Raw genomic sequence first — 20,329 nt, forward strand, 5'->3', positions numbered from 1 at the left:
AATAGGTAGGTTCATGTATAGCTTTATTTCAAGAGTAACATACCTTTAGGATCTTAAACAATCTATCAGTGCACATTATGATGAGAACTGCTATAGCAAAACACAAGACTCTGAAAGCAAAAAGTTTAGTTGAACCCACACCACCAACAAAAGTAACAATACATCTACTATTACTACTACCTAGCTACCTAATAGGAAACAGTACACATCAACATCGCACAACAGTGGGGAAAGGAGAAATTTCCCAACCCCACTGACTTTCCATCTCAGTAAAACCCTACACTGCGCAAAAATAGTGTAAGTGAATGGAACAAATCCATTCACTTACACTGATAAAACACATCAGCATGTACTTAGCAAAACATTTTGCAAACATTCAAGAAAATACTTTTCAATATAATGCTGCAAAGTGAATTTTGACTAAAGCAGATGATACAAACAATGTAACTCTAAATTCATATTCACCTTTACTGGACCCATGGGTCTGCTAAATTTCAAAGTTTCAAAATTTCGAGACCATAAGATCAAAGTTTTGAAACTTTTAAATTAAAAAAATATATATTTTTAGCATTTTTGCTGGGGAACAAGCTCCCTGCACCCCCACACCCCCTGCTAATTTAATATACCAACTCTGAGATCGCACTACAGCAAGGAAAATTATAAATATATCGTTCCATGCTGTACAGCAATCTCCATTTGAACGGTTAAAAGTTTCAAAACTTTGTCAGAAATTTAGAAGCAGACCAATATACAGATGGATCCCCTTCAGTTTACCGAAACGCCACAACGCCGAAACACAAATCACCGACACCAAAGGACCGACAACACACAATACCGACAACGCAAAACACCGAACACCATTACACCGACACACTACACGTAAACAACACATTACACTACATTACATATCCACTAGCCCTAACCCAAACCCTAACCCTAAGGTCCGACACTACCGCACACTTACCCTACCTGCACCCTAACCCTAACTCACTTAACCCACCCCTAACCCTAAGATCTGACACTACCGCACATTTACCCTACCTGCACCCTAACCCTAACTCACTTAACCCACCCCTAACCCTAAGGTCCGACACTACCGCACACTTACCCTACCTGACACCTAACCCTAACTCACTTAACCCACCCCTAACCCTAAGGTCCGACACTACCACACACTTACCCTACCTGCACCCTAACCCTAACTCACTTAACCCACCCCTAACCCTAAGGTCAGACAGTACCAGACACTTACCCTACCTGCACCCTATTCCTAACTAACTTAACCCACCCTAAAACATAAACCCGTCACTAGCACACACTTACATTACCCAAACCCTAACTCCGACACTACCGCACACTCACCTTTCACACACCCTAACCCTAAATCCCTCACTATTGCACACTTACCTGTCCGCTCCCTAATCCTAAATCCCTCACTATCGCATACTTACCAAGACGCGCTTACACGTTCCCCTTGTCGGTCTTCCAGCTGTTGGGATTTCAGCATGTCGGTCAACTGCGTTGTCGGTCCTTTCGCGTTCCTCTTCCGCATGTCAGCGAACTGGCGTTTCGGTAAACTGAAGGGGATCCATACAGATATATATATATATATATATATATAGATATATATATATATATATATATATATATATATATATATATATATATATATATATATATATATATATATATGTGTGTGTGTATACATTTATATATATGGTGTGCATATATAAACACACACACACACACACACACACACACACACACACACACACACACACACACACACACACACACACACACACACACACACACACACACACACACACACACAAAATAAACAATATTTTTACTTGTTTGTCTAGTTTTTGTTTAATGTTTTGCTACTATGACATGGAATGTTGTTCTTGGTTAGATATTTAGTTGTGTCTGATTTCATGACCTCAAGAACTTTTACACACCAAACCTTCGGTCATCAATTGCTTCTTTAAGTTCTTGCAAATTCATATTCCTTGCTTTAGTAACATTGCCTGTCTGTCTTAGCCTGTGCCCCCCCTTCTGCTTTTGCTTTCAGTCTTTCCCTGCATCAATGTCTTTTTTTAGGGTCTATATTACAACGTCAAACTCACAGGAGTCCGAACATTGTAATATCAAACCCATATGTTCGAAATGTGACAATAGCGAAGCCACGAAACACTGATTTTTTCCCAGGGAAAAAAATTGGTGGGCCATTTTGGCGGCTTTGCTATTTCCTCCACTGTGGTGAGATCTTGGAGTTGGTATATTTAATTAGGGGGGGTGTGAGGGGCACAACTTCATACTTTTTGGGTTTCAAACTTCCTGGTTCAATATTACATCGTTCAAACTCCTGTGAGTTCGACAATGTAATATAGACCCTTTTTCTTAATGGATTCTGTCTTCACATTATGTCATCAGAATATAAGAAATTTAGGCTTACAGACAGACCTTCCAGTGAACAGTCTGGATTTATTTCCTTAAATAGTGACAGATTTAATCTTCTTGCAGTGAATGAAATTCACAAATGGTTTCTCCAACACCATAGACAAAAACATTGAGCACATAACCTTATTTATTACCCAGCTCTCACAGGAATGTAAGATTAGTGGGTAACCATAGCTTTGACTGTTTGGACCTTTGCTTATGATGGGATGGATCTTCTCTTTAAATGTTTATCCAGATATGCCACAGCTGACAAGAAACAAGCATCTTTTAATTTCAAGCCAGTAAACTCCACCCGTGCCAGTAATCTTTTAATTTCAAGCCAGTAAACTCCACCCGTGCCAGTAATCTTTTAATTTCAAGCCAGTAAACTCCACCTGTGCCAGTAATCTCTCACTTGCTGAACTGGGCTGGCTTGAACTCCCTCACCTCCTTCAATGGTATCAACTCTCACTCACCCACAAACTAGTAAACCATCCACTAAATGTCCCATCCCTCCAGAATCTACTCTGACCCTATTGCACCACCAGACGACTAAGATCCAGCAACAAAAATCACTTGCAGATCACTAAATCCAATAACTCTGCTGGTGAAGCACTATTCTCTTGCACCATAGCCAAATTATGGAACTCCCTCCCACCCACAATTACCTCCATACCATCATGCACCCACTTCAAAACTTTACTAAAAGCGCACCTAAAAACATGCTGGCTATGCCCTTGCAACTCCCACTCTAATGTCACCCACCCCATCCAACCACTACCTTTCTTTCCACTCCACTAACTACCTTGATTATAACAAGCTCAGATGCTCATAAGCCTAGTACTTATTATACAGCAGGAACTTCTTATTGTAACATTTGTTAATGTCTGTTATGTACTTCACAGATAAAGATTCTAGTTGTCTACTGATGTACTATGTTCTTCATCTGTAAATATGTTGTAAGTAATTGCTATGTAAATTGTTAATCACTATGTAATCCAATGTAACTACTGTCTGTTTATTTTAACTGTGGAGCTTTTCTCCCGGGGCCTCCACTGAAAATGGACCTACGTCCAGTCGGACACTCCCGGTCAACAAATATAAATAAATAAATAAATAAATAAATAAATAAATAATCTTTTAATTTCAAGCCAATAAACTCTACTTGTAGATTCTTTGAGCCCAGAAAAATAAAAAAAAAAAATCATTGCCTCCACTTTTTATCCAGCCATCTGCAAATAATCGATAGGACTAGATTACATATTTTTATTCATTTATTTCTTTATTTGATGCTGATCAGCAATACAGCTTTTGTGTTTTCTAGCTCACCTTCATCAAGAGCCCTTCCTCACTTTCAGCCATTGAGTGGCATCATCTGCATATCCAAGGTTGTTAAAATTTCTTCCAACAATTTTTATTCCAGCATCTTGATTCACTAGCCAAATAGTGATGTGACCAAGGGCTAAAGTAAAACTTCAATTTCTGGGACCTTTCAGTAGTAAATTTACAATAGTAAAGTTTTAGAAGTGTAGCCAGTTCAATTAGTGCCCTGAGCTGGTGCTACAAACCAGCACCCCATCCCCTCAGCTTTTCAAGTGAAAAATGAACTTCACTGTAGTAAGCCATAAGTGATCAGCTTATTACAGTTAGATCTATGCACCCACCCCAGAAAAAAAAAAAAAAAACAAGACTTTCCTTCTACTGGGACACACCAACCAGGTGGCAAGATGCATGACACAACCCCCTTTCCTCCTGCCCCAGCCATTAAGGTCTCATTTCTGTGCCCTCCTTTAACATCCATCCATAACCCATCCATCCAAACATCCATGCATCCATAGTCCCTTTTCCACATTTTTGCACAGGGGGTCAGGGTGTCACTTCACCAGTGACAGTCATCTAAAGCCAATGTTTATACTGCCGGATGGCTAGCCCTGCAGCAGTACTTTTTCCAGACTACACACTCGGATACACACTCACACCTATGACTAATTTAGAGTGTCCAGTACACCTACTGCATATCTTTGGAATGTGAGACGAAACTGGAGCACCTGGAGGAAACCTAAGCAAACACAGGAGGACATGCAGATTCCACACAAAATCCACCCCAGCTGAGAATTGATACAGGGAAACTTTTGCTGTAAGGTGACAATGTTATCCACTATGCCACTGTGTCACCCTAGCATTTCTTCTTTTAAACTGTAGCAAGCAGTTGCTACAGTTTATACCTGCCTGCACAGAGCACTTCAATGCTCATGTTTTAGCTTAAAAAAACTTTTTAAACTGTAGTAAACTGCTTGCTAAATGAAGCAAACAGTTGCAATGGTTTATACCCTGCCTACACGGAGTGCTACTGTGCTCATGTTTAAGTTTTAAAAAATAATTATTTTTAAATTTTAGCAAACTGCTTGCTATAAATGTAGCAAACAGTTGTTATAGTTTATACTTTTCTGGCACAGAGCACTACAGAGCTCAGGTATTAGTTAAGAAGAAAAGATTGTTTTTTTTTTACTTTTAGATTGTAACAAACTGTTTGCTACAATTTAGCAAGCAGTTGATACAGCTTAGACCACACACGAAGAGCTATAGCTCTCAGGTTTGATTGCAAATGCAATATTGGCTTTTAAAACACAGTATTACATTAATGAGTGATTGGGATCAGCTAAGCAAGCCTGCAGCACTTTACACCCAGGGCTGTTGCCCCCTTTCTCCCCATTCTAGTTACAATATTGGATCAGGGCCCATTGAGGGAGTGTTCCTGGTTTTAGTAAGCACAGCCAGTACATGCTCCCTAGCTATAGTTGGAGGGGTTATGTTTGAAGGCATTTCTTGGATGGTGGTTGGGAGTGAGAAGGGACCAAAGCTTTGTCCATTAACAGGTTCACTGTATCGCAAGGCTCTGTGAATGTGGCACCAATAACCATCAGTTCAGCATACTGCTGTGTGATGCCCCTTTAGGTGTCTGACATAGCTGAAGAAGGTCTTATGTTTATGTTTCACTTGGGAGGCTAGCTTAACCTCAAAGTTGGCTTTGTTCGGCCTAATTAGCCATGTTAGTTGCATATTTACTTTGATGAGAGAGCTTTTAATTGTACTGGGAATTACCTTTCCTAATTTTTGCCTTATTTTTTTTAACTTTTGTTGTATATTCTGTTTAATTTAGGCTATCACCAGGGTAGTTTGTTTCTGGGGATAGTTCTGGGCTTACTTCTGGTAGGTACAGCAGCCTCCATACACCCAATGACGCATCTGTGTTCTCGGAGTTGGGAGGGGCACTGAATTTTGACAAACCATAATTTAATAAAAGGTACTTTGCCTTTGAATAGTTCTTAAACTGTAACTATTTTTATTGGGGTTACAACATTGATTTTGGTTTAGAAGGAGACACCTTTATGGTCAGATCTTACTAGGGAGAATGAGACATTGGGCTGGGGTGCAGCTTTCTCCCACATTTGTGAGTACAAGTTCCAGTATGTTGGAGCCTCTAGTGGGGATATCCACTATTTGAACAAGAGTGTTTCTATTTTCGAAGTCCAGGCATCTCTGTGCCTGTAGATATGAGGTTGCATAGGATTCCCAGCCTATAGAGGGGTAAATAAAGTCTGACATGAGTAGGGTGTTAGGTTGGATGGTAGGTGTTTCCAGTAGGTCTAAGTATACATTATGAGCTTCTTGGGACATGGAGGGTGGCCTATAGTGGCTAGAATATGGTACAATTTTATTTATTTATTTATTTATTTTTATTTTACATTTGTTAACCAGGCTAGTCCAACTGGATATATTTCCATTTTCAGTAGAGGCCCGGGGAGAAAATCTCCAGTAGTAACAAATAAAAATTGAAATGAAAAATTAAAAATTAAAAATCAATGTTATTACATAGTAAATGAAAGGATTTCAATAAAAAAGAATACTAAAAATACTACAAAATACAGGAAGTAATAATAAAATAAAGTAGGTATTTACAATAGTAACGGTGACAATACGTACAGGATAAATTATTATACAGTATGATTCATGTGGACTTTCAGAACATCAAACAGGATAGATTACACCAGTATGTTGGATTGTGTTCAGCAGTTACAGTCCTGCTTCCAAGGAGTGAGAATTAAAGTTATGGTTCTAGAGGAGGAAATATGAGTAGTGAAGCAGAAGGTTAATCAGGGTTGCTGCAGAGGCATAACCAGTGTGTTTTGAGGTGTCTTTTGAGGTTTTGTTTAAAGAGAGGCAATGAAGAAAGTAAAGTTAGGTCATTAGGTAGTAAGTTCCAGTTTTTTCCCCACAGAGTTGGAAAACAGAGAATCTCCAGCCATGTTGTTAGACTTGCTTATGCTAGCAAGAAGTTTGCTGGAAGAGCGTAGGGAATTTAAATTTTTGTAGGGGATTATGAGATTGGAGAGTGTAGGAGTGCTGTTAGGTTGATAAAATATCTTGTGGGCAGTTGTGAGTTGGGATACTTTCAGATGGTTTTGAAATTCAAGCCAGCCTAGCTGCATTAGATTCAGACAGTGGTGAGTTCTAAAGGGATTGCCCGTGGCAAATCTGGCGATGTTATTATAGGAATTAGTGTGATAAGATTATTTTTCTTTAGGTTAGTATATATGGGTGAGGCGTACAGAAGAGTTGAAATTAAATGGGAGTGTGCAATCTTGGTTCTGGCTATTTGAGTTAGGAAAGGTTTGATTCTATATAAGGCGGGGGTGTAGCTAGGATTTTCAAATTTGTACTCATAGCTCTCAAACTGCTACCCCCCCTCCCCAGCCAAGCTACGGCCATTCTCGTAATTCACGGTTCGCTGTTTTAGTGTCGATGAAGAGGCATTCGCTGTAATGCCGCTTCAGTAATATAATATAGATTCACTCAAACTCAGTTCCTTGACTTGAAAATGCACCTGAAAGTCAGTTCTTTGAAAAATGCAGCAAGGTAGTTGGGGTAGAGGATTCATGCTTTTGTTTTCTGTAACTAAGGTACAGGTTTTGAGCTTGAGTAAATTACTAACTACCTGCTACCCCTAATTAGCGTGTTTCATTCACACACACACCCCTACCTACCTCTTAGTGCAAGAAATATGGACAAAGCCTAAAATAAACAGGGACAGATATTAAATAATGCTCTCATGAACTTAGAAAGTTGCTAGAATAACAGGATCTGTGCTAGTATGAGAAAGTTGCTAAAATAACAGGATTTGTGCTAGTATGAATTTTTCTGAAGGACATGAAGTCTGAAACTCAAATGTCTGTCATTATTTAGCAACTTCAGCCTTCAATGATTTTCTAGAAAATCACAAAATTTATGAGGAACAGACAAAAAATATGGCGCAAAAATCTGGACATTCTGCAAAATATGGCCAGTTGAGAGGTATGCTACCTACCTACCACACACACACACACACACACACACACACACACACACACACACACACACACACACACACACACACACACGCACACCTACCTCTCAACCTCTTAGAGCAACAAACCCATAAATAAAAATGAGGCAAAGGCCCAAAAATAAGGAATTTTTTTTTAAATATTGCTCTTATAAACTTAGAAAGATAATAGAATAGTAGTAGGTCTTGCATTAGTATGAATTTTCTGAAAGGTATGAAATCTGAAACTCAAATGTCAAATGTCTGCCATTATTTTCTAACTTCAGTCTTTAATGATTTGCCACTAATTTGCCAGAAAAACGGACCAAAATTGTGATGCAAACATATAAAATTGCCACACAATACAGCTGGGAACCTGGGTTTTCAAAGGAAAAGGGCAATTTCTGAAAATTTTTAAAAGGGTTTTTTAATTTTTTTTTCGCCAAGCATAAACTTTTTAAAAAAAAAGTTGTTTTTTTTTTTGTTTTAAAAAATTTTTGAAACCTTAAAGAAAAAATTTAAAAAACCTTTTGATTGAAAAAAATTTTGGGTTTTAAAAACACAGTATTACATTAATGAGTGATTGGGGATCAGCTAAGCAAGCCTGCAGCACTTTACACCCAGGGCTGTTACCCCCTTTCTCCCCATTCTAGTTACAATATTGGATCAGGGCCCATTGAGGGAGTGTTCCTGGTTTCAATAAGCACCAGCCAGTACATGCTCCTAGCTATAGTTGGAAAGTTATGTTTGAAGGCATTTCTTGGATGGTGGTTGGGTGAGAAGGGACCAAAAGCTTTGTCCGTTAACTGGGTTCACTGTATCATGAGGCTCTGTCAGATGTGGCACCAATAACCATCAGTTCAGCATGCTGCTGTGTGATCACCCTTTAGGTGTCTGAGCATGGCTGAAGAAGGTCTTATGTTTATGTTTCACTTGGGAGGCTGTAAGCTTAACCTCAAAGTTGGCTTTGTTAAATTTAAATTAGCCATGTTAGTTGCATGTTTACTTTGATGAGAGGCTTTTAATTGTACTGCTAAGAGATTACCTTTTCCTGAATTTTTGCCTTATTTTTTTTACTTTTGTTGTATATTCTGTTTAATTTAGGCTATCACCAGGGTAGTTTGTTTCTGGGGATAGATTTCTGGGCACTACTTCTGGTAGGTACAGCAGCCTCCATACACCCAATGACACATCCTGTGTTCTCGGAGTTGGGAGGGCACTGAATTTTGACAAACCATAATTTAATAAAAGGACTTACTGCCTTTGAATAGTTCTTAAACTGTAACTTTATTTTTATTGGGGTTACAACATTGATTTTGGTTTAGAAGGAACCTACCTTGTATGGTCGGATCTTACTAGGAGAATGAGACATTGGGCTGGGGTCGCAGCTTTCTCCCACATTGTGAAATTACAAGATTCCAGTATGTTGGGAGCCTCTGAGTGGGGATATCCACTATTTGAACAAGAGTGTTTCTATTTTCGAAGTCCAGAGCATCTGCACTGTGCCTGTATAGATGTATGAAGAGGGATTGCCATAGGTTCCCCAGCCTATAGAGGTAGAAAATAAAGTCCTGACATGAGTAGGGTGTTAGGTTGGATGGTAGAGTGTTTCCAGTAGGTCCTAAAGTATACATTATGAGCTTCTTGGGACATGGAGGGTGGCTATAGTGAAACTAGAATATGGTACAATTTTATTTATTTATTTATTTATTTTTATTTTACATTTGTGTAATAGGCTAGTCCAACTGGATATATTTCCATTTTTCAGTAGAGGCCAGGGGAGAAAATCTCCAGTAGTAACAAATAAAAATTGAAATGAAAAATTAAAAATTAAAAATCAATGTTATTACATAGTAAATGAAAGGATTTCAATAAAAAAAGAATACTAAAACTACAGGAAGTAAAAAAATACTACAAATACAGGAAGTGATAATAAAATAAAGTAGGTATTTACAATAGTAACGGTGACTGTCATTACAGGATAAATTATTATACAGTATGATTCATGTGGACTTTCAGAGCATCAAACAGGATAGATTACACCAGTATGTTGGATTGTGTTCAGCAGTTACAGTCCTGCTTCCAAGGAGTGAGAATTAAAGTTATGGTTCTAGAGGAGGAAATATGAGTAGTGAAGCAGAAGGTTAATCAGGGTTGCTGCAGAGGCATAACCAGTGTGTTTTGAGGTGTATTTTGAGGTTTTGTTTAAAGAGAGGCAGTGAAGAAAGTAAAGTTAGTTCATTAGGCAGTAGGTTCCAGTTTTTTCCCCACAGAGTTGGAAAACAGAGAATCTCCAGCCATGTTGTTAGACTTGCTTATGCTAGCAAGAAGTTTGCTGGAAGAAGTGGAGGGAATTTTAAATTTTTGTAGGGATTATGAGATTGGAGAGTGTAGGAGTGCTGTTAGGTTGATAAAATATCTTGTGGGCAATGGTGAGTTGGGAGACTTTCAGATGGTTTTGAAATTCAAGCCAGCCTAGCTGCATTAGATTCAGACAATGGTGAGTTCTAAAGGGATTTCCCGTGGCAAATCTGGCGATGTTATTATAGGAATTTGTGTGATAAGATTATTTTTCTTTAGGTTAGTATATATGGGTGAGGGGCGACTGCAGAAGAGTTGAAATTAAATGGGAGTGTGCAATCTTGGTTCTGGCTATTGGAGTTAGGAAAGGTTTGTTTCTATATAAGGTGGGGGTGTAGCTAAGATTTTCAAATTTGTACTCACAGCTCTCAAACTGCTACCCCCCCTCCCCAGCCAAGCTACGGCCATTCTCGTAATTCACGGTTCGCTGTTTTAGTGTTGATGAAGAGGCATTCGCTGTAATGCCGCTTTAGTAATATAATATAGATTCACTCAAACTCGGTTCCTTGACTTGAAAATGAACCTGAAAGTCAGTTCTTTGAAAAATGCAGCAAGGTAGTTGGGGTAGAGAAGTTCATGCTTTTGTTTTCTGTAACTAAGGTACAGGTTTTGAGCTTGAGTAAATTAATTAACTACCTGCTACCCTAACTAGGGTGTTTCATTCACACACTCACCCTACCACCTCTTAGTGCAAAAAATATGGACAAAGCCTAAAATAAACAGGGACAGATATTAAATAATGCTCTCGTGAACTTAGAAAGTTGCTAGAATAACAGGATTTGTGCTAGTATGAGAAAGTTGCTAAAATAACAGGATATGTTAAGTTGTCTATCTCGCCTTCATTCTTGCTGGATAGGTTCGGAGCCGACTCGGCCACTCTAAAAGCTCGAGAGTTGGTTCCACCGGCTCGAGGCTCCCCTTATATCCCACAATGCTAGGCGTGAGTTACCTCAGATCTCGTTTGCCGCTACAGCGATCGAGGTGTTGTTTTTTCTACCGGCTCAGGTCAGTAGTTTAATCAGTCGATTTAAACTAGTTTAAATCCCCTTTTCTAAACTAAATTGTTCCCTTTTCCCTTAGTTTAGTGTATTTCATCCCTTTATTCTTTATTCCCATTTTTTTCCTTTCTTAAAGAACTTAAAAGTTCTTCCGCGCTTTAGGCCTTCAGTCCGCTATCCCTAGTGGAGTGCTTGTGTTGTGTTAGGGATATTTTTTATACTTAAGCTAACTAAATAGTTTAATTAGTATAATTTAGTTAACTTCCTTTTTAGTGTAATCAGTGTGTGTGTGTTTTTGTGTGTGGTTACACTTAGGTCCTTGATTATGTCCAAGGATTCAAAGGGTCTCAGAGCTTCAAGAAGTTGTGACTCGTGCTGTCAGAAAATGTCTCTGACAGGCGGTCAGCACTTCTTGTGTTTACTGCCTGGGACCTTTGCACCCTGCAGGACTCTTGTGCTGTATGCCATGGCTTCAGCCCCAGAGTCCTGCAGGAAGAAAGAAAAATAAACTTATATTGAGAGGTTTTACTTAAGCCTGAGGGTTCCTTACTGTTTCTTCGGGCAAACCCTCCACAAAGGCTTCTAGGTCCTCGGCTCCAGCTACTGAGTCCCGAGGCCTAAGGCTTCGGTAAACCTCCATCTACATCGGCTCCGGCTGGAGCCGATGAGTCTCAGACTGCCCAGTTTCTGTGGTTTCCTCGGCTCGGCTGGAGCCAAGGTGTTGAAATTCCTGTGTGGGCTCCGACTAGACCTTCGGAGCCACGACATCTAGAAAGGTCCAGGTCACCGTCCCTTGGCTCCGTTCATTGGCTCCAGCATCTCCCTTGCTGTCTGAACGCAGACCATAGATCTCACTCCTCTCAGGTCATGTCGAGGCTTTGGACCATGACCTTCAGAGGGTAGTGAGTCGACTTCTTAAGTCGAGCACTGGCCCAAATGCTTCAGAGCCCGACTCATCAGTCGATGCCTGGACCCTGTTCCTCATTATGTTTCCTCCTCCTCAGACTCCTTTGAGCTCGGAGCTAGGCATTTCGGGAACCGAGACTGGTAGCGTCCGGAGCCGATACAAATGTCTTCGGCTCACGTGCCGTCGGCTCGATTTCTTCCTTAGAAAGAATCTCGGCGCCCGGACTTCTCGTCGGCTCCGAGGGTGAGTGGCATCGGACCCTTGTCCGGACCAGCTCTCCCTCTCGGTGCTTCAGCTGAGTGAGTTCGGCTCCGACGCCGGCCTCGAGCCATCATATGTCGGTGCCGAGAGGTTTTCAGCTTCTCGGGGCGGGGACCTCTGGCTCTGCCTGAGCAGAGTGCGTTCGAGGTCATCGCCGGAGTAATGTTGGAACCTGGTTCAACTCCACAGTCGGCTCCCGATCCGCCCCTCCCTCTTCGGTGCCTCAGGTCAAGTCTACTCCTCCCTCATCCCAGACACGCGAAGCCAGCTCCTCAGGAATCCCCCTGTGGGGATCTCATCCTCTTCGAGGCCTCTCCTGAATTGGCAGAAGAGCCCCTTTGGAAGAGAAAGTGTAAGAGGAAACACATAGACTCACCTGAGTCCGTCACCTATCTGACACAGATTTAGAGGATTCGAGGGTTCCCCCGTTCCTTCTGAAGATGTCTCCCTTTGCAGACTTATTCTAGAAATCCTCAAACAGAGGGGAAATTGGCCAGCCATCAACCTCTTCGAGGATGAATCTGCAATGTATCTTGAGAAGTGATTTGGCTCTCGCCCCTTCCACCTCCTGGGTGTCTCCCTTGACCCCCTCATGCAGGTGGTAGCAAAAAGGCATGGGCGGCTCACCTGATTCAGTGGACCCCACTCCCAGGAGACCCTCAAAATTTATCAGCGGCACCAGCAGATAAACAATTTCTGACAAAAGGAGTTTCTGTGGATGCTATGGTGGTTGCTGCTGCCACTAAGAAGGAACTATTGATCCTTCAGTGCCTGTCCATCCACCCTAACAAGGAATCTAGGTCTATGGACAGGTGCGGGAGGCGAGGATGTTCTGCGTCAGCGACCTTTGCAATGCGTTAAGCTGAACTACCTATGCCATTTTACTCGTCTTCAAAGAGACTTGATCAAAGAAGCGAAAGTGATATGTTGAGAAAAGGATCCTACAGCCTGCGGGTTTTCAAGACAAGATGAACACTCAGCTGGCTACCTGAACTCCATAGCTAACTCCTCCATCGCCTCCTTTGTATGCGGCTGATGGAGGCGAGCAGGGCCGCAGGGACAGGAGTGGCCTTACGCGAAGCATGCCTGGATGCGCGTTATGCAGCACTGCGACCCTTTAAAGCGTGGATTCACTAATTCCCTGTTTGATGGATCATCTCTTTTTTGGTCCTCAAGTGAAAGAAACCTTGACTAGGTGCAAGACTGATGGCAAGACTCTTTCTGCCGTCAGTCCGTTTTCTACTCCTTCTAGGCCTTACCCCAAAGGCCAGAAAGTGGAAAATGTGGTTCCATAAACAATCTCAAGGGACTTCGCCTGGCAGAGTCGGTTCCCGCCAGAGGCAGAGTGGAATAACAATGGTAGATGTCGCCCTAGAGGCAGGTGGGGTCCGGTATAACCAGGGCAATCGAGAAACTTTCTCCGATAAGCCCTTTCAGCATCCCTGAGGTGTTGCCCGACTGTCCACCTTCGGAGGCAGTCAGGAAGATTGTCACTGTACCCAGAAGCCTGGCTATCCCTAACTCGAGACAAGTGGTACAGTCCATCATTTCGAGGCTATTCCATTCCTTCCGTTTGCATTCCAAACCAATCAAAATCCCTTCCGGATGTTCCACCCGCTCAAAGGGATCTTGCAGCTTTGGAAATTTCAAAGCTGCTTGCAAAAGAGCAATTCAGCCAGTTCCAGCAGACCAGCAAGGATCCGAATCTACTCCAGGTTCTTTTAGTTCCAAAAAAAAGGGGACTGGAGACCAATTTTGGATCTCAGTATCTTGAACAAGTCGGTCAAGAAAACATGATTTGGATGGTCACGCGGCAGTCCATCCTTCCCTTATTGGGAAGAAAAACTGGATGTGCTCTTATAGACCTTCAGGATGCGTACTATCATATAAAAATGAACAGACGCTCCAGAAGATTTCTCCGCTTCAGGCTGGGAACCAGTCATTTTCAATTCAGAGCCCTGCCCTTTGGACTCACCACTGCCCCCCGGGTGTTTACCAAATGCATGGCAGTGGTAGCTTCTCACCTGAGACGTCAAGGATTCCAGGTGTTTCCATATTTGGACGACTGGCTCCTCACAGCTCCCACCAAGCATCTTCTTCTAAGGGCCAGGGACTACACCTTTTCGTGATTTGTCAAAATTTAGGCATTTCAATAAATTGCGAAAAGTCTGTTTTGTCGCCTTGTCGTGTTATTACCTTCATAGGTGCAATTCTAAACACAGTCAACATGTCTGCGAGGCTAACAGATCAGAGAATAACAGACATACACAAACTGGTCTCGCTCCTCTTCAGCAGCAACAGAATCAAAGCCAGGTTAGTTCTGAAAGTATTGGGGATTATGGCGGCTGCCATACCTCTGCTTCCATTAGCCAGATTCTACATGAGAATCCTTCAATGGATGCTCTTCACACAATGGTCATACCAGCAACTTCCGATGTCCCACACCATTATGATTACGCAAACATGCAGGAATCATCTTCTGTGGTGGATGTCTTCCCCTCAGCTCTTCTTGGGAAGACCCTTTGTTCCTCCCCCTCCGGTTGCTACTCTGACAACGGACGCCTCCCTGATCGGGTGGGGGCATTATCAGGGCAGAACTGTCCAGGGCACATGGCAACCAGGCGAATGCCACTTGCACATAAATGTTCTAGAGATGAGAGCAGTGTTTTGGCGTTGCAAGCCCTTCAAGACTCTCTTCCCTTGGGAGCGATAGCAATCCAGACGGACAATATGTCTGTAGTGTGGTATATCAACAAACAAGGCGGAACCAGGTCCTACCCCTGTGTCGAAGCACTCAGACTGTGGCAATGGCGATTTCTTCTCAGCAGTTTCTGATAGCATACATCCCGGGAAGTCCAATCAAATCGCGGACAAGTTGAGCAGAGCTATCCTCATGCCTCACGAGTGGTCTCTGAAAGACTCTGTTGTGAGAGAAATATTTCTCAAGTGGGGTCAGCCTTTGCTGCGACCTTTTGCTACTCCCCAAAACAGCAAGTGCAGAGATTATTTCACCCTATTTCCTTTACCAGGCCAGCCAGCAGAGATGCTCTAGTCCAAGTTTGGCCCGGGACTTCTGTATGCATTTCTTCCCTTCCCACTAATCTCTCAAGTGATACAGAAAGCTATCACTCAGAAGGCCTCATTGAGCCTCATTGCTCCTTACTGGCCTCGACAGGTTTGGTTCCCCTTTCTACATCAATTTCTGTTGGAGCGACCTTGGCATCTGGACCTAGTTCCAGATCTTTGATCCATCAGTCGGGTCAGTTTCATCGCTCCCTGCCCTCTCCTGAACCTCACTGCTTGGTTCCTCCAATTCCAACCTTAGCCAGGCTTCCTCAAATATCTCACTCTGTTAGAGATATTTTGATAGCTTCCATAAATAAATCTTCCACTTTCGAAGATTTATTTGAGCAAGTGGAAGCGTTTAGCCTATTGGGCTCAAGGAAGGGACTTAGATCCTTTCCTGCTTCCATCCAAATGGTCCTTGATTTTCTAGCTGAACTCTTCCATGCAGGTTCATCTCCTTCTACTCTTAAAGTTCAATTGGCAGCTATTTCTAACTTTCATGTGGGCATTTCAGAGTCTGCCATAATGTCCCACAAGCTTTGCAAAGCCTTTTTGAAGGGAGTTTTTCTACTCAGACCTCCTATAAGAAATCCTCCTCCTCCTTGGGACCTAAATTTATTTCTTAGTTCTTTGATTCTTCCCCTTTCGAACCTGCAGCCTCCTGTTCTTTAAAATTGCTATCATGGAAGACTCTCTTTCTGGTAGCTATTACTTCAGCTAGAAGAGTTTCAGAACTTCATGCACTCAGCTGTCGACCTCCTTATCTGTTTGTTCCATAAGGACAGGGTATCTTACGAACCAACCCGTCCTTTTTACCTAAAATAGCGTCGGCGTCTAACCTAAATCAAAGCATTGACCTCCCTGTGTTTTTCCAGAATATTCTAACAGATCTGAACAAAATTGCATTGGCTAGATGTTCATCGTCAAGTTAAGGTACTATTTGGATAGAACCAATCAATTCAGAAAATCTGACCAGCTGTTTGTCTCTTATGCAGAAGGCAGAAAGGACTTTCAGTTTCAAAGGTATCATTATCTAGATGGCTAACATCTCTGATTTCCCTTGTTTATGAAATTAGACACCAAAAGCTGCCTAACAAACCTAAGCCGCATTTCACCAGAGCTTTCGCTAGTTCCATACCCTTTCAAGACAGACTGCCTATTGACACCATTTCTCAGTGCAGCTGCTACTTGGGCTACTCCTCACACTTTCATTTCTCATTATAAGTTGGATTTAGCTTCTAGGCATAGAGCTAACTTTGGTTCCACTGTTCTCAAGAGTCTGTTCCGTTAGGCCACCCGGGACAAGGTGCTAGGGGCGGTCCCATCCAGCAAGAATGAAGGCGAGATAGACAACAACATATAGAAGTTATGTTCTTACCATAACGTTCCATGTTAGTTGTCTTCTTCTCACCTTCTTCTTGCGTCCCCTCCTTCCCCTGGCCTGGACAGACCTAGAGGAGCTTTGATTGTGACCTCTCTTTCTACCACCTCTTTACTTTAGGTATATGCTCTGCTGTGCATATTTTCCTGGATCAGGATGTAGGTCACCCTTCTCTTCTCCCTTGTTTATAGAGGTGGACTTTGTTTCTAGTTATTCTGCTACTATTATAAGCTGGGCCTAGCTTACAAACGAGATCTGAGGTAACTCACGCCTAGCATTGTGGGATATAAGGGGAGCCTCGGGCAGTGGAACCAACTCTCGAGCTTTTAGAGTGGCCGAGTCGGAGCAGAGGTCGGCTCCGAACCCATCCAGCAAGAAGAAGGCGAGAAGAAGACAACTAACATGGAACGTTATGGTAAGAACATAACTTCTATTTGTGCTAGTATGAATTTTTCTGAAGGACATGAAGTCTGAAACTCAAATGTCTGTCATTATTTAGCAACTTCAGCCTTCAATGATTTTCTAGAAAATCACAAAATTTATGAGGAACAGACAAAAAATATGGCGCAAAATCTGGACATTCTGCAAAATATGGCCAGTTGAGAGGTATGCTACCTACCTACTACACACACACACACACACACACACACACACACACACACACACACACACACACACACACACACACACACACACACACACACCTACCTCTCAACCTCTTAGAGCAACAAACCCATAAATAAAAATGAGGCAAAGGCCCAAAAATAAGGAATTTTTTTTTTAATATTGCTCTTATAAACTTAGAAAGATAATAGAATAGTAGTAGGTCTTGCATTAGCATGAATTTTCTGAAAGGTATGAAATCTGAAACTCAAATGTCAAATGTCTGCCATTATTTTCTAACTTCAGTCTTTAATGATTTGCCACTAATTTGCCAGAAAAACGGACCAAAAATGTGATGCAAAAATATAAATTTGCCACACAATACAGCTGGGAACCTGTCAAAGAAGGGACACCATTTTAATATGAGCACTGTTAACTTGAGCTGCTGACAAAATTAGAGAATCTACATGCATTTCTGAAATAAAAGTAATGTATAACTCTAATCATTACAGTTATCTATAATTGTAAACCCTCCATGTTTTCTTCCAAAATTGCTATTTTGCGGAGAGATTATTAGGGGGAGAGCAAAATTTTGAGCCAAAATTGGGGACAGTTGAGAGGTTTGGATATTCCTAATTCTATAAAGTGATTTATTTGCACGTACCTCTCAACCTCTCAATGCAGGAAATCTGGACAAGGCCAAATATATTGGGGGAACATACAAACAGTACTAAAAATTGATCTTGTATAAACATAAGACAGTTGATAGAATAACAGGTCTTGCTTTAGCATGCATTTTTCTGAAGATTGTGACATCTGAAACTTAATGTCAGTCATTATTTAGTGACTTCATTCCTAAATGATTTGCCAGAAAAATTTTATTTTGCATTTTACAGCACGCACACCAATAAATATCTGCTAAACAAAGCAATGTAGTCTCACAATGAAACTAGACTTAGCATTAAAACTTCTCTGCCCTTGAAACTCACATTCATTGAAACAGAATTGAAACCCACATTCAAAGAAAATACATTTTGCCAGTGGCAGATAAAGATTAACTTTGGGCTGTTTTCAAATCATAGGCCCCTTGCACATGAAACATACATGTGCTCTTTGATACACCTTCCTGACTGTATTAAATTATATTCCTTGTACAATACAGTATAGTTGTTAGAGAGCGTTTTAAATTTATTGGTTTGAACATTTTTCCAGTAAACAATGAAACAAAATGCATGCACCAATAATGACAAAACAGCCCAATTCATAACATTTCCATCATAAAAGTCTACTCAAACTTCTACAGTTCACCAGTATCAGTAACTATAATAAAATCAGGCAACAAGTTGCTTGCAGTAAAAGGTAAACGCTCCTAATTCAGACGACAGTGTATCATAAATAAATTAACCACAAAAAGGAGCGAAATGGCTTTGCAGTAAAATCCAGTTCCCAATGTAAAATAACAAAAACAAAACAGCAAACCTCTATTTCCAAAGTAAAACAGCTTTCAGCTCATAAAAAGTAGTATGCTGCAAAGTAAAGCAAGTGTAGCTGGTTCTTCAACCCAAAAGAATCGCACAAAAGTATAATCAAGCGAGAACTTTAATAGCTAGCTAGAGTTAGCGCTTTCACCAAATGGTCAAAACTTCAACAACTGCCATTAAAAACAAAGCATTTAAATATACAATGGAAGAAGTTCATTGGTGCACATGACATAGTTAATTGACTTAAAACTCTAGTTCATTTACATATATACGAAATCCTTCTGATATACTTCTAAAATACATTTAAAAAGCTAAGATAGTTTATTCATCATAATACAGAAGGACATAGTATAAATACACATCTATGACCTAAAACAAATGTAAAATGAGATAGTGAAATGTTATAAAAGTTATAAAACATCCATATTGTAGCATGAAGAGGAAAAAGGGTAAAATACGATTGATTCAAGTGTAACTATATAAAAATGCTCCATAAAAGTCTATATAAGTCTATATGTGCAACAGGGTTCAGATACAGATAGTACATGAATTAAAAAGTAGTGCAGGTAGGTATGTGTATAAAAGGGGAGGCAACTAAGTGTGTAAACTAAAAACATTTTGCTTACACAGTAAAGGTAAAACCTGAACTCCATCAATGACACCAGGAAAATGTCTGCTCAGAGAGGGGGACAATCCACCTCAGTAGACAATGGTGATACAGGTAAGTGTATGGGAAGGGAGAAATAACTAAGTAGGGGGTCTAAAACCCTTTTCTTACATAGTAATGGTTTAACCTGGACTCTATCATTGACACCAGAATTTGTCCGCTCTAAAAGGCGGACAATCCATCTCAGTTCACATTCCAATAAATGTGAATCAACATCTCCACCTCTGAGATTAGGTTCAACTTGTTGTAGTACACTAAAGTTAAAGTAATGGTCAGGTCCTGTATTTCTAACATGTCTGGCAAGTGCATTATGATCAGATGCTATCCTAATGTTGTAAACATGTTCTCTTATACATTCTCTAAGTTGTCTACAAGTCTTGCCTACATAAAATACCGGACAAGAGACACACTTAGCAATATATACAACATTATTGCTGGTGCAGTCCAGGTTAAACCATTACTACGTAAAAAAAGGGTTTTTAGACCCCCTACTTAGTTATTTCTCCCTTCCCATACACACGCCTACCTGTATCACCATTGTCTACTGAGGTGGATTGTCCCCCCTCTCTGAGCAGACATTTTCCCTGGTGTCATTGATGGAGTTCAGGTTTTACCTTTTACTGTGTAAGCAAAATGTTTTTAGTTTACACACTTAGTTGCCTCCCCCCCCCCTTTTTATACACATACCTACCTGCACTACTTTTTAATTCATGCACTATCATGTATCTGAACCCTGTTGCACATATAGACTTATATAGACCTCTACCTGCACTATTTTACCTTCATGCTACATAATGTAA

This window comes from Protopterus annectens, chromosome 17.part0 (genome assembly GCF_019279795.1).
Source record: "Protopterus annectens isolate FY-2018-M chromosome 17.part0, PAN1.0, whole genome shotgun sequence".
In the NCBI taxonomy this organism is placed as follows: domain Eukaryota; kingdom Metazoa; phylum Chordata; order Ceratodontiformes; family Protopteridae; genus Protopterus; species Protopterus annectens.